The sequence below is a fragment of the Eulemur rufifrons genome, chromosome 7 (genome assembly GCF_041146395.1).
Source record: "Eulemur rufifrons isolate Redbay chromosome 7, OSU_ERuf_1, whole genome shotgun sequence".
NCBI lineage: Eukaryota > Metazoa > Chordata > Mammalia > Primates > Lemuridae > Eulemur > Eulemur rufifrons.
Genome location: NC_090989.1, coordinates 145684780 through 145698181, shown reverse-complemented (window position 1 = coordinate 145698181; position 13402 = coordinate 145684780).

The window sequence follows — 13402 nt, the reverse complement described above, 5'->3', positions numbered from 1 at the left end:
GACCGGCTAGCTGGGCTGGGTTCCAGGTTCGTCTGTAACCAGGTCTCTCCTGGTCTGACCCCAGGAAAGGTTCCCAAGGAAACTGCGTCAGTTGAACACAGAGTTACCGATCCTTATTAACCAAGATCAAAAAGTCTGATACTACGTGGTGCTGGAGCAGATGGGACAACAGCAGTATTTATCCACTGTTGTCAGGGAGAGAGAACTGGCTGGGTCTGCCAAGTTTGGAGAACAACTTGGAAATATGATCAGAATTTTAAATGAACATACCCTTTGACCTGAAAGTCACACATCTAGAGATTTATTCTACTGACAAAAATATAAGGATAAATTCGTAAGGTGGTTTTGGGCAGCATTGTTTGAAATACCAAAGATTAGAACCCACCTTGGCCGGGCGTGGTGGCTCACGCCTGTAATCCTAGCACTCTGGGAGGCCGAGGCGGGTGGATCGCTCCAGGTCAGGAGTTCGAGACCAGCCTGAGCAAGAGCGAGACCCCGTCTCTACTAAAAATAGAAAGAAATTATATGGACAACGAAAAAAAAAAAAAAAAAAAGAACCCACCTAGATGTCCATCATAGGAAACGAGTTAACAAAATGAGGTGGTACCTCCATACTCTGGGATACTATGTGCTGTGAAAAAGAATGAGGCAGATGATTATGGGCCAGATCTGTGCCCCCATTAAGAATGTTATTTTTTAAGGGACAAGGTCTCGCTCTGTTGCCCAAGGGGAGTGCAGTGGCACAATCATAGCTCACCTCAACTTCAAACTCAAGCGATCCTCCTGCCTCAGCCTCCAGCGGCTGGGACTATAAGAATGTACCACCACATCTGACCCCCTAATTATGGTCATTTTTTAAAGGTACATATTCATTCAACAAAAATATATCAAGCACCTACAAAGTGCATGGCACATTGCAGACACAGATATACAGCAGTGAACAGAACAGATGAAGGCTGTGATTTGTGAAGCTTATGGGAGGTGGGGGTAAACAAATAAAATGCCCCCGGTGGTGCTAAGTGCTGTGGAGCAGAGTCAGGCGGAGCAAGGGGTGTAGGAAATGTCAGGGTCGTGCTGTGTTAGATTGGACGGTCAGGGAAGGCTTCTTGGACAAGTTGACATTGGAGAAGAGACTAGAATGAGGGGAGAGAACTTCACGTATCTGCCTGGTAGAGGGGCTAGCCAGTGCAAAGGCAGGATTTTACGTGGCACGTGAAGCCCAGCGTGGAGGCCAGGGTGGCGGCCAGTGTGGCTAAAGCAGAGCGGGTAGGGCAGAGCGGTAGGAGGAAGTGGGGGGTAGGGGGGGAGAAGGGGGGTCAGGTAGGAACTTGTTGGCCCTTGTGGGATTTTGGCTTTTGTAGTCAGATGAGAAGCCTTTGGAGGGTCTTGAACAAAGAAGTGACAGGACCTGACTTGGGTTTAGAAAGATCCCTCTGGCTGCTTAGTGGAGACACTACAGAGGGACAAGCCTGCTGCAGTAACCCATGTGAGAGACAGCGGTGGCTGGGCCACGGTGGTAGGACATATCACACAGTGATCTGTGTCTGGGTGTACTTTGATAGTGGAGCTGATAGAATTTGCTGATAGACCAGATGTGGCTGTGAAAGAAAGAGTCGTGGAGGGGTTGCGTAACTGTGAGAATGAGTATCTTTTACTAGGAGAGAGCAGACGGTGGGAGGAGAAGATTTTTAGGGGCTGGGGTGAAGAATCAGTAGTCTGAGCTGCTCACATGGGTCAGGAGTTCAGGGGTAATAGAAATCTGAGAGCTCTTTGGAATTTGTAGCTGAGAGGGTCCCAGGGAGAGGCAGCTGGCATACTGGCATTGAGAAATTTGAGGAGGGTTTAATGAAAGGAGTCTTTACAAAAGAGTAACAGGATGTAGAAAAACCTTGAGGACAGCGTAGGCCCCGAGGGCTAGAAACATGGGGACTTAGCCATTGTAGCTCTGAAGGTGTGAGAAGAGGGAGTTGCTGGAGCCTGGGGACAGAGAGAGCTGAGAGGAGCAGACAACATCTAAACTTGTGTGCTTTCATCCAAGGAAAAGGATTTATTTATTTATTTATTTATTTTTGATATGTAAGTTTGTATGTGGCCAACCGACAGGAGCTGAGCCGTTTGGAGGAAGAATGCAGCCAGTCCATGGCAACCCTACTGGGAGAACATGTATCCTGACCTCACCCTCCTCTCTTCTTCCAAAGTGGGAAGCTGGAAGAAAGGGAGCCCATTGATGGAGCCCATATGGGTCAGTCCCCTGCCCACAGCAGGGAGAAGAAGAGTGATGAGCAGGTCTGGAGCTATGCATGGAAGCCACCTGGCACAGGGGCAGTGAAGATGACAGGCAAAGCCATAGACTGGAGCAGGGATCTCTTAGGCAGTGAAGCAGATAGAATAGGAGACCCAGTCGCTGCCCTGAGGCCCTCCAATATTTAGAGATTGAGAGATAAAATGGAACCAAGAAAGGATGTGCCAAAGGAGCAGTCAGTGAGACAGAAGAACAAAGAGAGCTATGCCTGAGGCCAAGTGAAGCAAATGTGTCTGGGAGACAGGGACAGAGGGAGGGCTGGGACAGACTCCAGACAGGTCTAGTAGGATGAGGGGTGTGTGTGTATATAATGCACATATTAATAGACTATTTCTGGGAAGTAACATACAAAAACTACTAATAGTGCCTCCAGCAGAGATACCCAGGGGTAAAAAGAAGGAAGGAGACTCAACTTTTCATTTTCGTCCATTTTGGATGTTTTTAAATCATATACATGTATAAATTTTGTCAAAGGGAAGAAAATATAATTTTTTAAAAAGCTTCTCCCATGGCAAGAGAGAGATAATTTTATAGAAAAAGCAGACCCACAGTTTTCTTTAATCGACTGGAAGACAGCTTGTGATAGCCTTGGGAGTTGAGGAAGAGAGCTGATGGGGTCTGGGAGGGGCAGGGTGGAGAAGGCTGTTGCCAGAAGGATCTCCTCCCTATGTGGGTCCAGCCAATGGCTTTAGGAGCAGAGACCTCTGAAGTCTGGTTTAAACTATGTCCTGCTATGTGTGTAATCACCCTTCATTACTTGCCCCCCACTCTGCCCAACCCAAGATTTCAAGAAAGCTTAATTCTTCTCGTTGCTGTACCTTTTACAACATTTTACATGTCATGCTTTAAGTGTTTTCCATCTTGTATATCAAAAATAAATCCCCTTCCTTAGATGAAATCACACAAGTTGGGATGATGTCATCTTGGAAAAGAGAGATTCCTCACAATTCTCTTTCTGATGAGGCTGTTTCCTTAGACAAGGTATTTCTTCCCTGCAGAGCACAGAAATTTTTGGATCGAAAGGTTTTTTGGTCCCCTCATCCCCCCCCCTGTTAAAAATCAGCTCCAAATTTGAAGAAATTATTTGGGGATTGTGCTCTGATTCTTATCTCTATTGCAGGTCCTGAGGATAGGGTCCCAGTTACAGTTTCTAGTAGAATCAGCCTCCCAGGAGCCTCAGGCCAACTTCAGGAGGCATCTCACCCACAGATGGAGGGGTGAGAATGGGGAAAGGTAGTGGGGGAGGTAGCTTCAGAAACCTATGTGCCCTCCTCTCCTGGGGCTGCTTCCTTGGGCTAGAAGGGGGACTCCCAATCTAAGAGACTTGAGACTTTTCTGACACAGGGGTTTCCCAAAAGGGAAGGACCAGAAGACAGAAGGGAGCCACCAGCCCAGGCCATCTCCCTTCTTGGGGCCTGACTGTGGCATGCTAAGGTCAGTGTGAGCTCTACTTCCCTTTCTATCGCCCACTCCCAGAATAACTCCAACTTCTCAATTTAACCTGTGCCTTTGAGTCACATTGCCTTTGTTACAATAAAAAGAAAACTCCATGAGAGCAGCTTGTCTGTATTTTTTCTGTTAATGATCAATGACTAGAATAATGTCTGGCACTTAGTTTAGTAAATAAGATGAATGAATGCCCAAAATGACTTTTCCACAGCTCAAACTGTATTTCAAAGGAGACTCCCCTGAGCAGCCCTCACCACCCATACCATCTCTGTCATCTCCTCAGAACTCTTCCAACCTTCTGTTTTTAGAAGACTGTACATTTGGGTCCTAGGGTTGGCAGCCTCCATTCAGTGATATACTAGAACCTTGGAGAGCCGATTGTGCACATCTCCTCCCAATTTCACTTTCCATGCCAGTAGCTTGCAGTCAGCCATGGTGGGAGAATTTACACCATGGAAATTGGAAAGCACTACGAACCATGGCTTCCCCACCACTACCAGAGAACTAGTCGTTAAATGTTTACCAGCACAGTGCTGCCTCCAGTCCTGTTTCTGCCACTCACAAGCTCTATGTTCAGTCAAGTCACTCAATTGCTCTGAGCTTGGTTCTCCGTAAGATGGAGATCCCATAATATCTACCTATTAAGATTATATATGTAATCTAGACATTTGTACCCCTGTAATATGCTGAAATAAAAAAATTTTTTAAAAAGATTCTTTGGAGGATTAAATATTATTAGAATCCTGTAACATGTTTAGCTCCTAGTAAACACTCAGTATGGTTCCAGTTATCTATTGCTGCATAATAAACCAATCTGCAAATTTAGTGGCTTAATACAGCATTTATTTTGCTCATGAATCTATAATTCGGGCAGAACTTGGCAAGGATAGCCCATAAATGGAAAGACAGAAGGATTGAGGTGGGAATTGTCTGAAAGCATGTTCACTCACGCATCTGGCAATTGAGGCTGGCTGTCAGCTGGGGCTGTTGACCAGAACACCTATACATGGCTTTTCCATGTGGTCTGGGCCTCCTCACAATATGGCGTCTGGGTTTCAAGGTGAGTATCCCAAGAAAAAGTGAGGTAGAAGCTGTATCCTCATTTCTAACTTAGCCTCAGAAATCGTACACTATCACTTCCTTCGTATTTCTGCCTATTAGAAGCAAGTCACTAAGGCTGGCCCATTTTCAAAGGGAGGGAAATCAGATCCCCACTTTGATAAGAAGAGCATGAAAGAATGGGTAGGTGTGTTTTTAAACCATCACAGCTATTATCGTTGTTGCCATTAGTATACTCTGTTTGCTAACAAGTGAATTATCCCACTTGTTAGCCTATGAGCTTCCTGCAGGACGGCAGGGATCCGTTGGATTCATTGAGGTCCATCCCCCAAATCAGGTCCCCAGGTGAGCCTAGGGCCCTGCCTACTGCAGAATTCAGTAAATGTTATAGAAATGAATTTCCTCACACTGGAGTTGGCCTTGGACTTTCATGCTCCAGTTCCCTTGAATGACATCCAGTTGGCCCCATAAAAACTGAGGTGGAGGGACTTGGGCAGGACACAGCCAAGAGGGCAGGTGGCTTTACCAGCAGGGCCATGACTGCAACAGGCCCTGCTCATCTTGGGGTGGTGGGTGATTGTGAGTTTGTGGTTTAAACAAACTCCCTCCAAAGCCTGCTCTGAAGTTGGGATGGCAAGATCACTGTCTGGGAGTCAGTTCAGGGGTTCATGATATAACTTCTTTCTTGGCCTTAGGTTTCCCAGTCTATCAAATAGAAATAAGAAAATGTCCATGGATCGGACATTTGGAACAGATCATTATATTATTTAGAAAGCTGGGTCAGAAGCCAATTTCTTCTTGAAATGGTTGACAGGGTCAAAAGCTTCTCTCATAGGAAACAGGAAAAGCTAAAGTAGAAAGAAACCTGCTTTCTTCTATGGGACATGAATCGTCTCATAGTTTCTTTGAGATCCACAGACCTAGGGCGTAATCCCAGAGAGAAGCATGCATGTGTATACTGACGGTCCCTGACTTATGATTGTTCTACTTATGATTTTTCTACTTTGTGATGGTGCAAAGGCAATACACATTCTGTAGAATGTATACTTTGTGTACCCATACAACCATTGTGTTTTTCACTTTCAGTACAGTATTCAATAAATTACATGAGATATTCAACACATTATTATAAAATAGGCTTTGTGTTAGAAATGATTTTTGCCCAGCTGTAGGCTAATGTAGTTTAGATGTATTAAATTTATTTTTGACTTAAGATATTTTCAACTTATGATGAACATAGTAACCCCATTGTAAGTGGAAGAGCATCTGTATATGGGATGTTTGGGTGGGGACTTCTTTAGAAGTGACCCGAGAAGGAAAGACCCTGAAAACCCTTCATTTCACTGGTGGGAAGAGGGAGCAGTAGTACCACACAAGAGCTGGCAGTGCAAGCTGGGGGTACAGAGGGGGTACACAGCAGTCAGGCTAGCCCCTCAACTGGCCAGAGACCCCTTCCAGCCTTAGCTGCCCCTTCTTATTCCCCTCCTGCTTCAGCTTATGCCAGCAGGTTCCTGTGGGTCTTCCAGGTAAGTCTTAGGAGGGGAGGCCGCTGCATACATGCCTAGGTCGGGGAGTTCTGCTCAGACCCTCCAAGGCAGGTGCCAAGGAGCATCAGGACCTTGGCCTATGCTGGTTCCATCACAGGAAATGCCAGGGCCAACTGCTTCTGACCACAGAGTAACCCCAGGCACATCGGGGACCCCACTCTGGGCCACAGTCTGTTCATTTGTGAAATAAGCAGAGTTGTCTAGAGCAGTTTTTCCTTAAGTGAAATCTCATGGCCAGCAGGGATCTTTCAGAGAAAAAACTGCCTTGAGTTCATCTTTCCCAGAAGCAACCTTAGAGACAAAGATTTGAGTGCAAGTGTTTCCTGGGTGATGCAAGTATTTCCTGGGTGATCCCAGGAAGCACTCACGGAGAGAAAAGAAGGTGGATGGGGGAGGGAAGGACATTAGCACAGGGTGTGTTGATATGACTAAGGTGGGCAACTGTGGCTTAATTTTACTGGGACTTCTGGATACTGATTGGAACATGCTTCAGTGTCCACCCTAGCCCATTACAGGCTAAGGGCTGCATTTAGGGGCACTTCCAGCCTGCCCTGTGTGCCCATGGAGCATGGTCCTAGGGCCAGAGACATCTTCCACAGGCTGAGTTGCCTGTGTTTGCAGTGAGAAGCCGCATGTGAGAATTAAGAGTGCAAAGGGGATATGAGCAGGGCACAGGCATGGGTTGCTACACAGACAAGCAATTTTTTTCACATACATTTCATAAATGTGAGATCAATGATAATTTCCAGAGAAATCCCATTACCTTTGTAATAATTATGATGGTCTTGTGGTGTGCACCTGTGCCACCAGATCTGAGTTGGCCAGTTCAGCTCAGCTCATATTTAGCAAAGTGAATGTCATTACCTGTAGCTCAACTTGCTAAAATGTTTTTCACACCATTTTAATATTATTGTTTACATTTGTTATATTTCCATTTAATCATTACTATTATTATTATATTATGTTATAATATCATAATGACAGTATGGCCCCAAATCATAAAGATAGATCTATAGTTCAAAAGAGGTTCATTAAAGAATAAGAATGGTATTGAAGATAGTAACAAAAATACTGCAGTATAAAACTTGACTATATATACTAAGGTAGATGAGTATGTAGAATGAGATGATTTTATACAAACAGGGGAAAAAAATGTGAATCAGAAAGACATGGTATGGGAATGAATAGCCAAAAATGGGATTTTGTTAACTGATAATGCATTTCGTCTAGTCCCCAAGGCATCATCTGTCATGAAACTTTGTCAAATAGTGGCATTGAGGCCCATTTGTATCATATTCATATCAGACCCTATAATCATGTTCACATCAAACCCTATAATCAAGTTTTTCTAAATTATGGGTAAAATAAAGTCCAGTGTAATATGGATGCATTTTCTCACTAAAGATAGAGAAAAGATCAAAACCTCTGATCTTTGAATTTAATGGTTTTGAAACAAAATCATTGAACTTGTCTAACTTATAGTGCCAACCAACACAATTCACTCTATGACTTGTAAATCGAGTCATAGGCTACTGAGGAATATGATGATCAGAGGAAAAGCAAGGCAAGCTCTTGGCAAAATTACTTGATCAAATGACACTTTGGGATGTCACATAAAATCAATGGCACACAGTGTGAAAGAGCAATTGCTGTCCTGAATGAATGCTAACAGACAATTGGCTTTATTGTTGAATAAAACCACTTGTGGCAAGCCTCATTCATTGTTGATGAAAAATTCATTTCATCCCTTCCTTCTTGATAACAGATCCCTGATGTTGCCAGATGCACCAAAGCTTCCAGTCTCAGGCAATTAATTACAAGGGGTCTAAATCAAGCATGATCAGCCCATTTCCCACTTTTCCAGTCTCCCTTGCTGCTGCAAGAAACCATGAAACACCCAGTTCTGGCCAATGAAACATTATGTGAACTCTGTGAGGGTACTTGTTGAAAATTTTTATTTTCTTAATAAAATGGGTGCACATGGTAGCACCCTTCCCCCTCTTTCCCCTAACTTGGCAGCCATCTTGCAAATGTGAATCAACCAGCACCAGATAAAGGCTGAGAGAATTCTAGAGACACCCCACTGACATTACTGAACCACTGAATGAATGTCAGGGGCTGCTTACTTCAAGACGTCAGGTTCTAGTACAGAAGCCCGCTCCTCTATGTTTAAAGCCACTGTAAGGCTGGGCGTGGTGGCTCATGCCTGTAATCCTAGCACTCTGGGAGGCCGAGGCGGGTGGATCGCTCGAGGTCAGGAGTTCGAGACCAGCCTGAGCAAGAGCGAGACCCCGTCTCTACTAAAAATAGAAAGAAATTATCTGGCCAACTAAAATATATATAGAAAAAATTAGCTGGACATGGTGGCACATGCCTGTAGTCCCAGCTACTCGGGAGGCTGAGGCAGTAGGATCGCTTAAGCCCAGGAGTTTGAGGTTGCTGTGAGCTAGGCTGACGCCATGGCACTCACTCTAGCCCGGGCAACAAAGCAAGACTCTGCCAAAAAAAAAAAAAAAAAGCCACTGTAACTTGTTCTTTATTCCTGGTAGTTGAAAGTGTTTCTAATGGGTGTACCACTGGTGTGTGGAGTATGAGTCTGCTCTCCACATATTTTCAAAAGATGCATGTGGGAAACATGCCTGATGGCTTTTTGTTTTGTTTATCACTGGAGTTCTTTACAAAATTAGACGAATGAGTTTCTAGCTTCCAGTTGGGATCAGCAATGGGGATCCCCAGCAGGAAATGGAGAAGGAAGAGAGTGAGATCAGGGTACTTAATCCCCTGGTTTCCTGCCTGTGAGTCACCGTGGGCTGGATGCATCCTTCAACAGGAGGCCACTGGTCCTCCCAAGGTGGCCCACTCTGCTAGTTCTCTCTCTTTTAATGACCCCTCCCCACTCTTTCCCCTTTTTTCTTCAGGCCTATTGGTGGTAGCAGCTTTGCTACTGCTTACCCAGATTATTGCACCATCCCTGGGGGTGCTTCTACATCCACATGTCTGTGAATAGTCCCTCTGTAAAGAAGCCTTCCTAAAATCATCCTGTTTTTGAGTGTCCCATTATTTTTTGGTATGCTGATTGATCAACCAGCATCAATTCACAGATTTAAAACTAAAACTGAAAAAACTTGCATGTGAATGTTAACCACACACCACTGTATTCACAAAGACCAGCTGTCAGGCAACAATCTGGCTCCCAATCTTGATATGTACAGAAACAAACAGCAGGAAGAGTCAACGCTTTCAATTCACGATGTCTCCTCCTACGTCTTCTCAGAATACTGTGTGTAGAAATGGACAGCAAGTCAAAGACACTGGAACAAATGCTGGGTGCTGAGGGAAAGATATTCACATGGAGTTCTGAAAGAAGAGATGAGATACACATGCCTTTGTGGCACCGATACCTCTTTGAAGCAGGTGGCTGGCTCAAGCAGCATCTCGGTGGCACATCCAGTACCTGGATTACCCTGAACCTTTGGCTTCAGGGCAAGGCTATCATCATCTTTCATGCTGAGGAAAGGACACCAGGATTGTGAAGTCAGAACTGTGGTGCCAAAGCTAAGCCTTTGAGAATATAACTCTTTCTCTACATTTGAAGATTTTTTTTCTCTTGGCAGAGAAAGAAATTGATATAAATGCAACTACTAGAAAAATTAAAAACAGACTATAACTCTTTAAAACATCAGACAAAAATACAAACATATGTGCACACACATATGCATACCAAAGAAAACAAAAAATACACATATTAATAATAAAACATAGAAAACAGAGGAAGCATTAAGAGAGAAAATATAGCATAAGATGACAGAATTAAGACTATATCAGGAATATCAACAATGCAAATGGGATAAACCTACTCTTATAATTGAAAAAAGATTCTCACATTGGATGATAAAACAATGTCCTATTGTATGTTGTGTGCAAGAGACATATCTTTGCCAAAACAACTTAGAAAGGTTAAAAATAAAATACAGGCTGGGCGTGGTGGCTCACGCCTATAATCCTAGCACTTTGGGAGGCCAAAGCAGGAGGATTGCTTGAGGCCAGGAGTTTGAGACCAGCCTGTGCAAGAATGAGACCCTGTCTTGGCCAGGCGCGGTGGCTCACGCCTGTAATCCTAGCACTCTGGGAGGCCAAGGCGGGTGGATCGCTCGAGGTCAGGAGTTCGAGACCAGCCTGAGCAAGAGCGAGACCCCGTCTCTACTAAAAATAGAAAGACATTATATGGACAACTAAAAATCTATATAAAAAAAAAAAAGAAAAAAAAAGAGACCCTGTCTCTACAAAAAAATAGAAAAATTAGCCAGACCTGGTGGCGTGCGCCTCTGGCCTCAGCTACTCAGGAGCCTGAGGCAAGAGGATGAGGCAGGAGGATTGCTTGAGCCCGAGAGTTTGACATTGCTGTGAACTATGATGATGCCACTGCATTCCAGCCCGGGGAACACAGTGAGACCCCCTCTCAAAAAAATTATATATATAAAAATTATATGTATTTTTTATATATATATATATATATATATATAAAATGTATACACACACACACACACACACACGTACCAAAGTATACCAGAATATAGTAAGCTGAGGCTGCAACGTTACCATCAGCCAAGGTTAAATTAGAAATAAAAATGTTAAGTGGGGCCGGGCGCGGTGGCTCACGCCTGTAATCCTAGCACTCTGGGAGGCCGAGGCGGGTGGATCGCTCAAGGTCAGGAGTTCGTAGACCAGCCTGAGCAAGAGCGAGACCCCGTCTCTACTAAAAATAGAAAGAAATTATATGGACAACTAAAAATATATATAGAAAAATTAGCCGGGCATAGTGGCGCATGCCTGTAGTCCCAGCTACTCGAGAGGCTGAGGCAGTAGGATCGCTTAAGCCGAGGAGTCTGAGGTTGCTGTGAGCTAAGCTGACGCCACGGCACTCACTCTAGCCTGGGCAACAAAGTGAGACTCTGTCTCAAAAAAAAAAAAAAGAATCTACTTATCAGAAATCTCTCTGCACCAAATAAGATACATAGCTTCAAAATCAAGAATAAGATACGATAGTTAAGAACAATAATATACACCAAATGCAAGTAGAAATTGGATGAAACTCAAGAGTAGTTTTTAATAGATCCCATTAGCTCATGACATATCAAGAAAACAAAAGAGGCCAGGTGTGGTGGCTCACGCCTATAATCCTAGCACTCTGGGAGGCCAAGGTGAGAGGATTGCTTGAGCTCAGGAGTTTGAGACCAGCCTGAGCAAGAGTGAGACCCCATCTCTACCAAAAATAGAAAAAAATTAACCAGGCATGGTGGCGCATGCCTGTAATCCCAGCTACTCAGGAGGCTGAGGCAGAAGGATCACTTGAGCCCAGGAGTTTGAGGTTGCTGTGAGCTAGGCTGATGCCACGGCACTCTAGCCTGGGTGACAGAGCGAGATTGCTTCCAAAAAAAAAAAAATCCCACATTCGTTCCTGCTTAAAACAAATAAAACCATAACAGAATAGGGGTTAGGGGTAGACTGGCTGTTCTTTAACATGGTTTTATACCTACATATGAGGGGGGGTATATACATGTTTCAAAGAAAAAAATCCAGCGTGATACTTAAGAGTCAAAGAAGAAATACATCCCTATCAAAGTCAAGAGCAAGGTGAGAGTGACCAACATCATCATTGTCATTTAATATGTCATTTAATATGGCTCTGGCAGTTCAAACCAACGTAATGAGACCAAAAAAAGAAATAAGAGATGTAAACATTGGAAAGAGGAAGCAAAATTATGTGTAGAAAAAATTATGTGCTTGAAAATGCACAACTATTAAAGACAATAAGAGAATTTGGGATGATGGCTGTCTGCAAGGTTAATATACAAAGCTCAGTAGCCCTCCTTTACATTAAAAAAAATATATATGAAATCTATCAAAAATACAATAGAAAGAAATTGCAGTTACAATGGCAATCAAAAAGATAAAATATTTAGAAAAATATTTAAAAGACATTTAGGGGCCTTTACAAAGATAATGTTAAAATTATACAAAGAACATTCTATTCTGTCCTTTTGTAATAGAAACAGTCAATATTATAAAAATGTCAGTGCTTTATCAATTAATTTATTAATTCACTGCGATTCAAATTAACATACCCATAGGATTTGTTTGTTTGTTTAGCTGGTGGGAAACTTGCCAAAAAATGATATGAAATTCCAAATGGGAAAATAAATAAGTAAGAGCCAAGAAAGCCCTGAAAAAGAAAAGCAACAAGATGGGACTGGACCTATCAGGTGATAAAACATATTATGAAATTATAATTTGTAAAGCAATTTGGTACCCAAAGATGAAATAGATAACTCAGTGGACCTGAATAGAAAAGCAGAAATAGACCCAATACAAATGAGAATTTAGTTTATGTTTAAAGCAACATTTTAAATTAGTAGAGAAAGTGGTAATAAATTAGCTAACCATTGGGGGGAAAAATAAAGTGGGAACACTACTCCATTCCCTAAATCAAAATAAGTTCCAGATGGACAAAAGATACATTATATTAAAATAAGACCATGAAACTGTAGAGAAAAGAATAGGTGAATTTATTTAAAATATTATGATAGAGAATGCAGTATACAAAACCCAGGCGCCCTAAAGCAAATATTTTAGAAATTGGACTATATAAAAATTCAAAACTTCTGTATGGTAAAACATTCTATAAACCAAGGTGAAAGACAAACCAGGAATAAACGCTACTGTTTATTCCTGACAGAGAGAAGAGCTCATTTCCTTCACAAAGGCCGAAAGCAACTCGATACAAAATGAGTAAAGAATATAAACTAGTAGTTTAGAGAGAAATACAAATGGTGTATAAAATTCTCAACTTCACTCGTAATAAGAGAAATACCAATTTAAAAAGTAGGATTTCGGCGGGGCGCGGTGGTTCACGCCTGTAATCCTAGCACTCTGGGAGGCCGAGGCGGGTGGATCGCTTGAGCTCAGGAGTTCGAGACCAGCCTGAGCAAGAGCAAGACCTCGTCTCTACTAAAAATAGAAAGAAATGATCCTGGCCAGCTAAAAA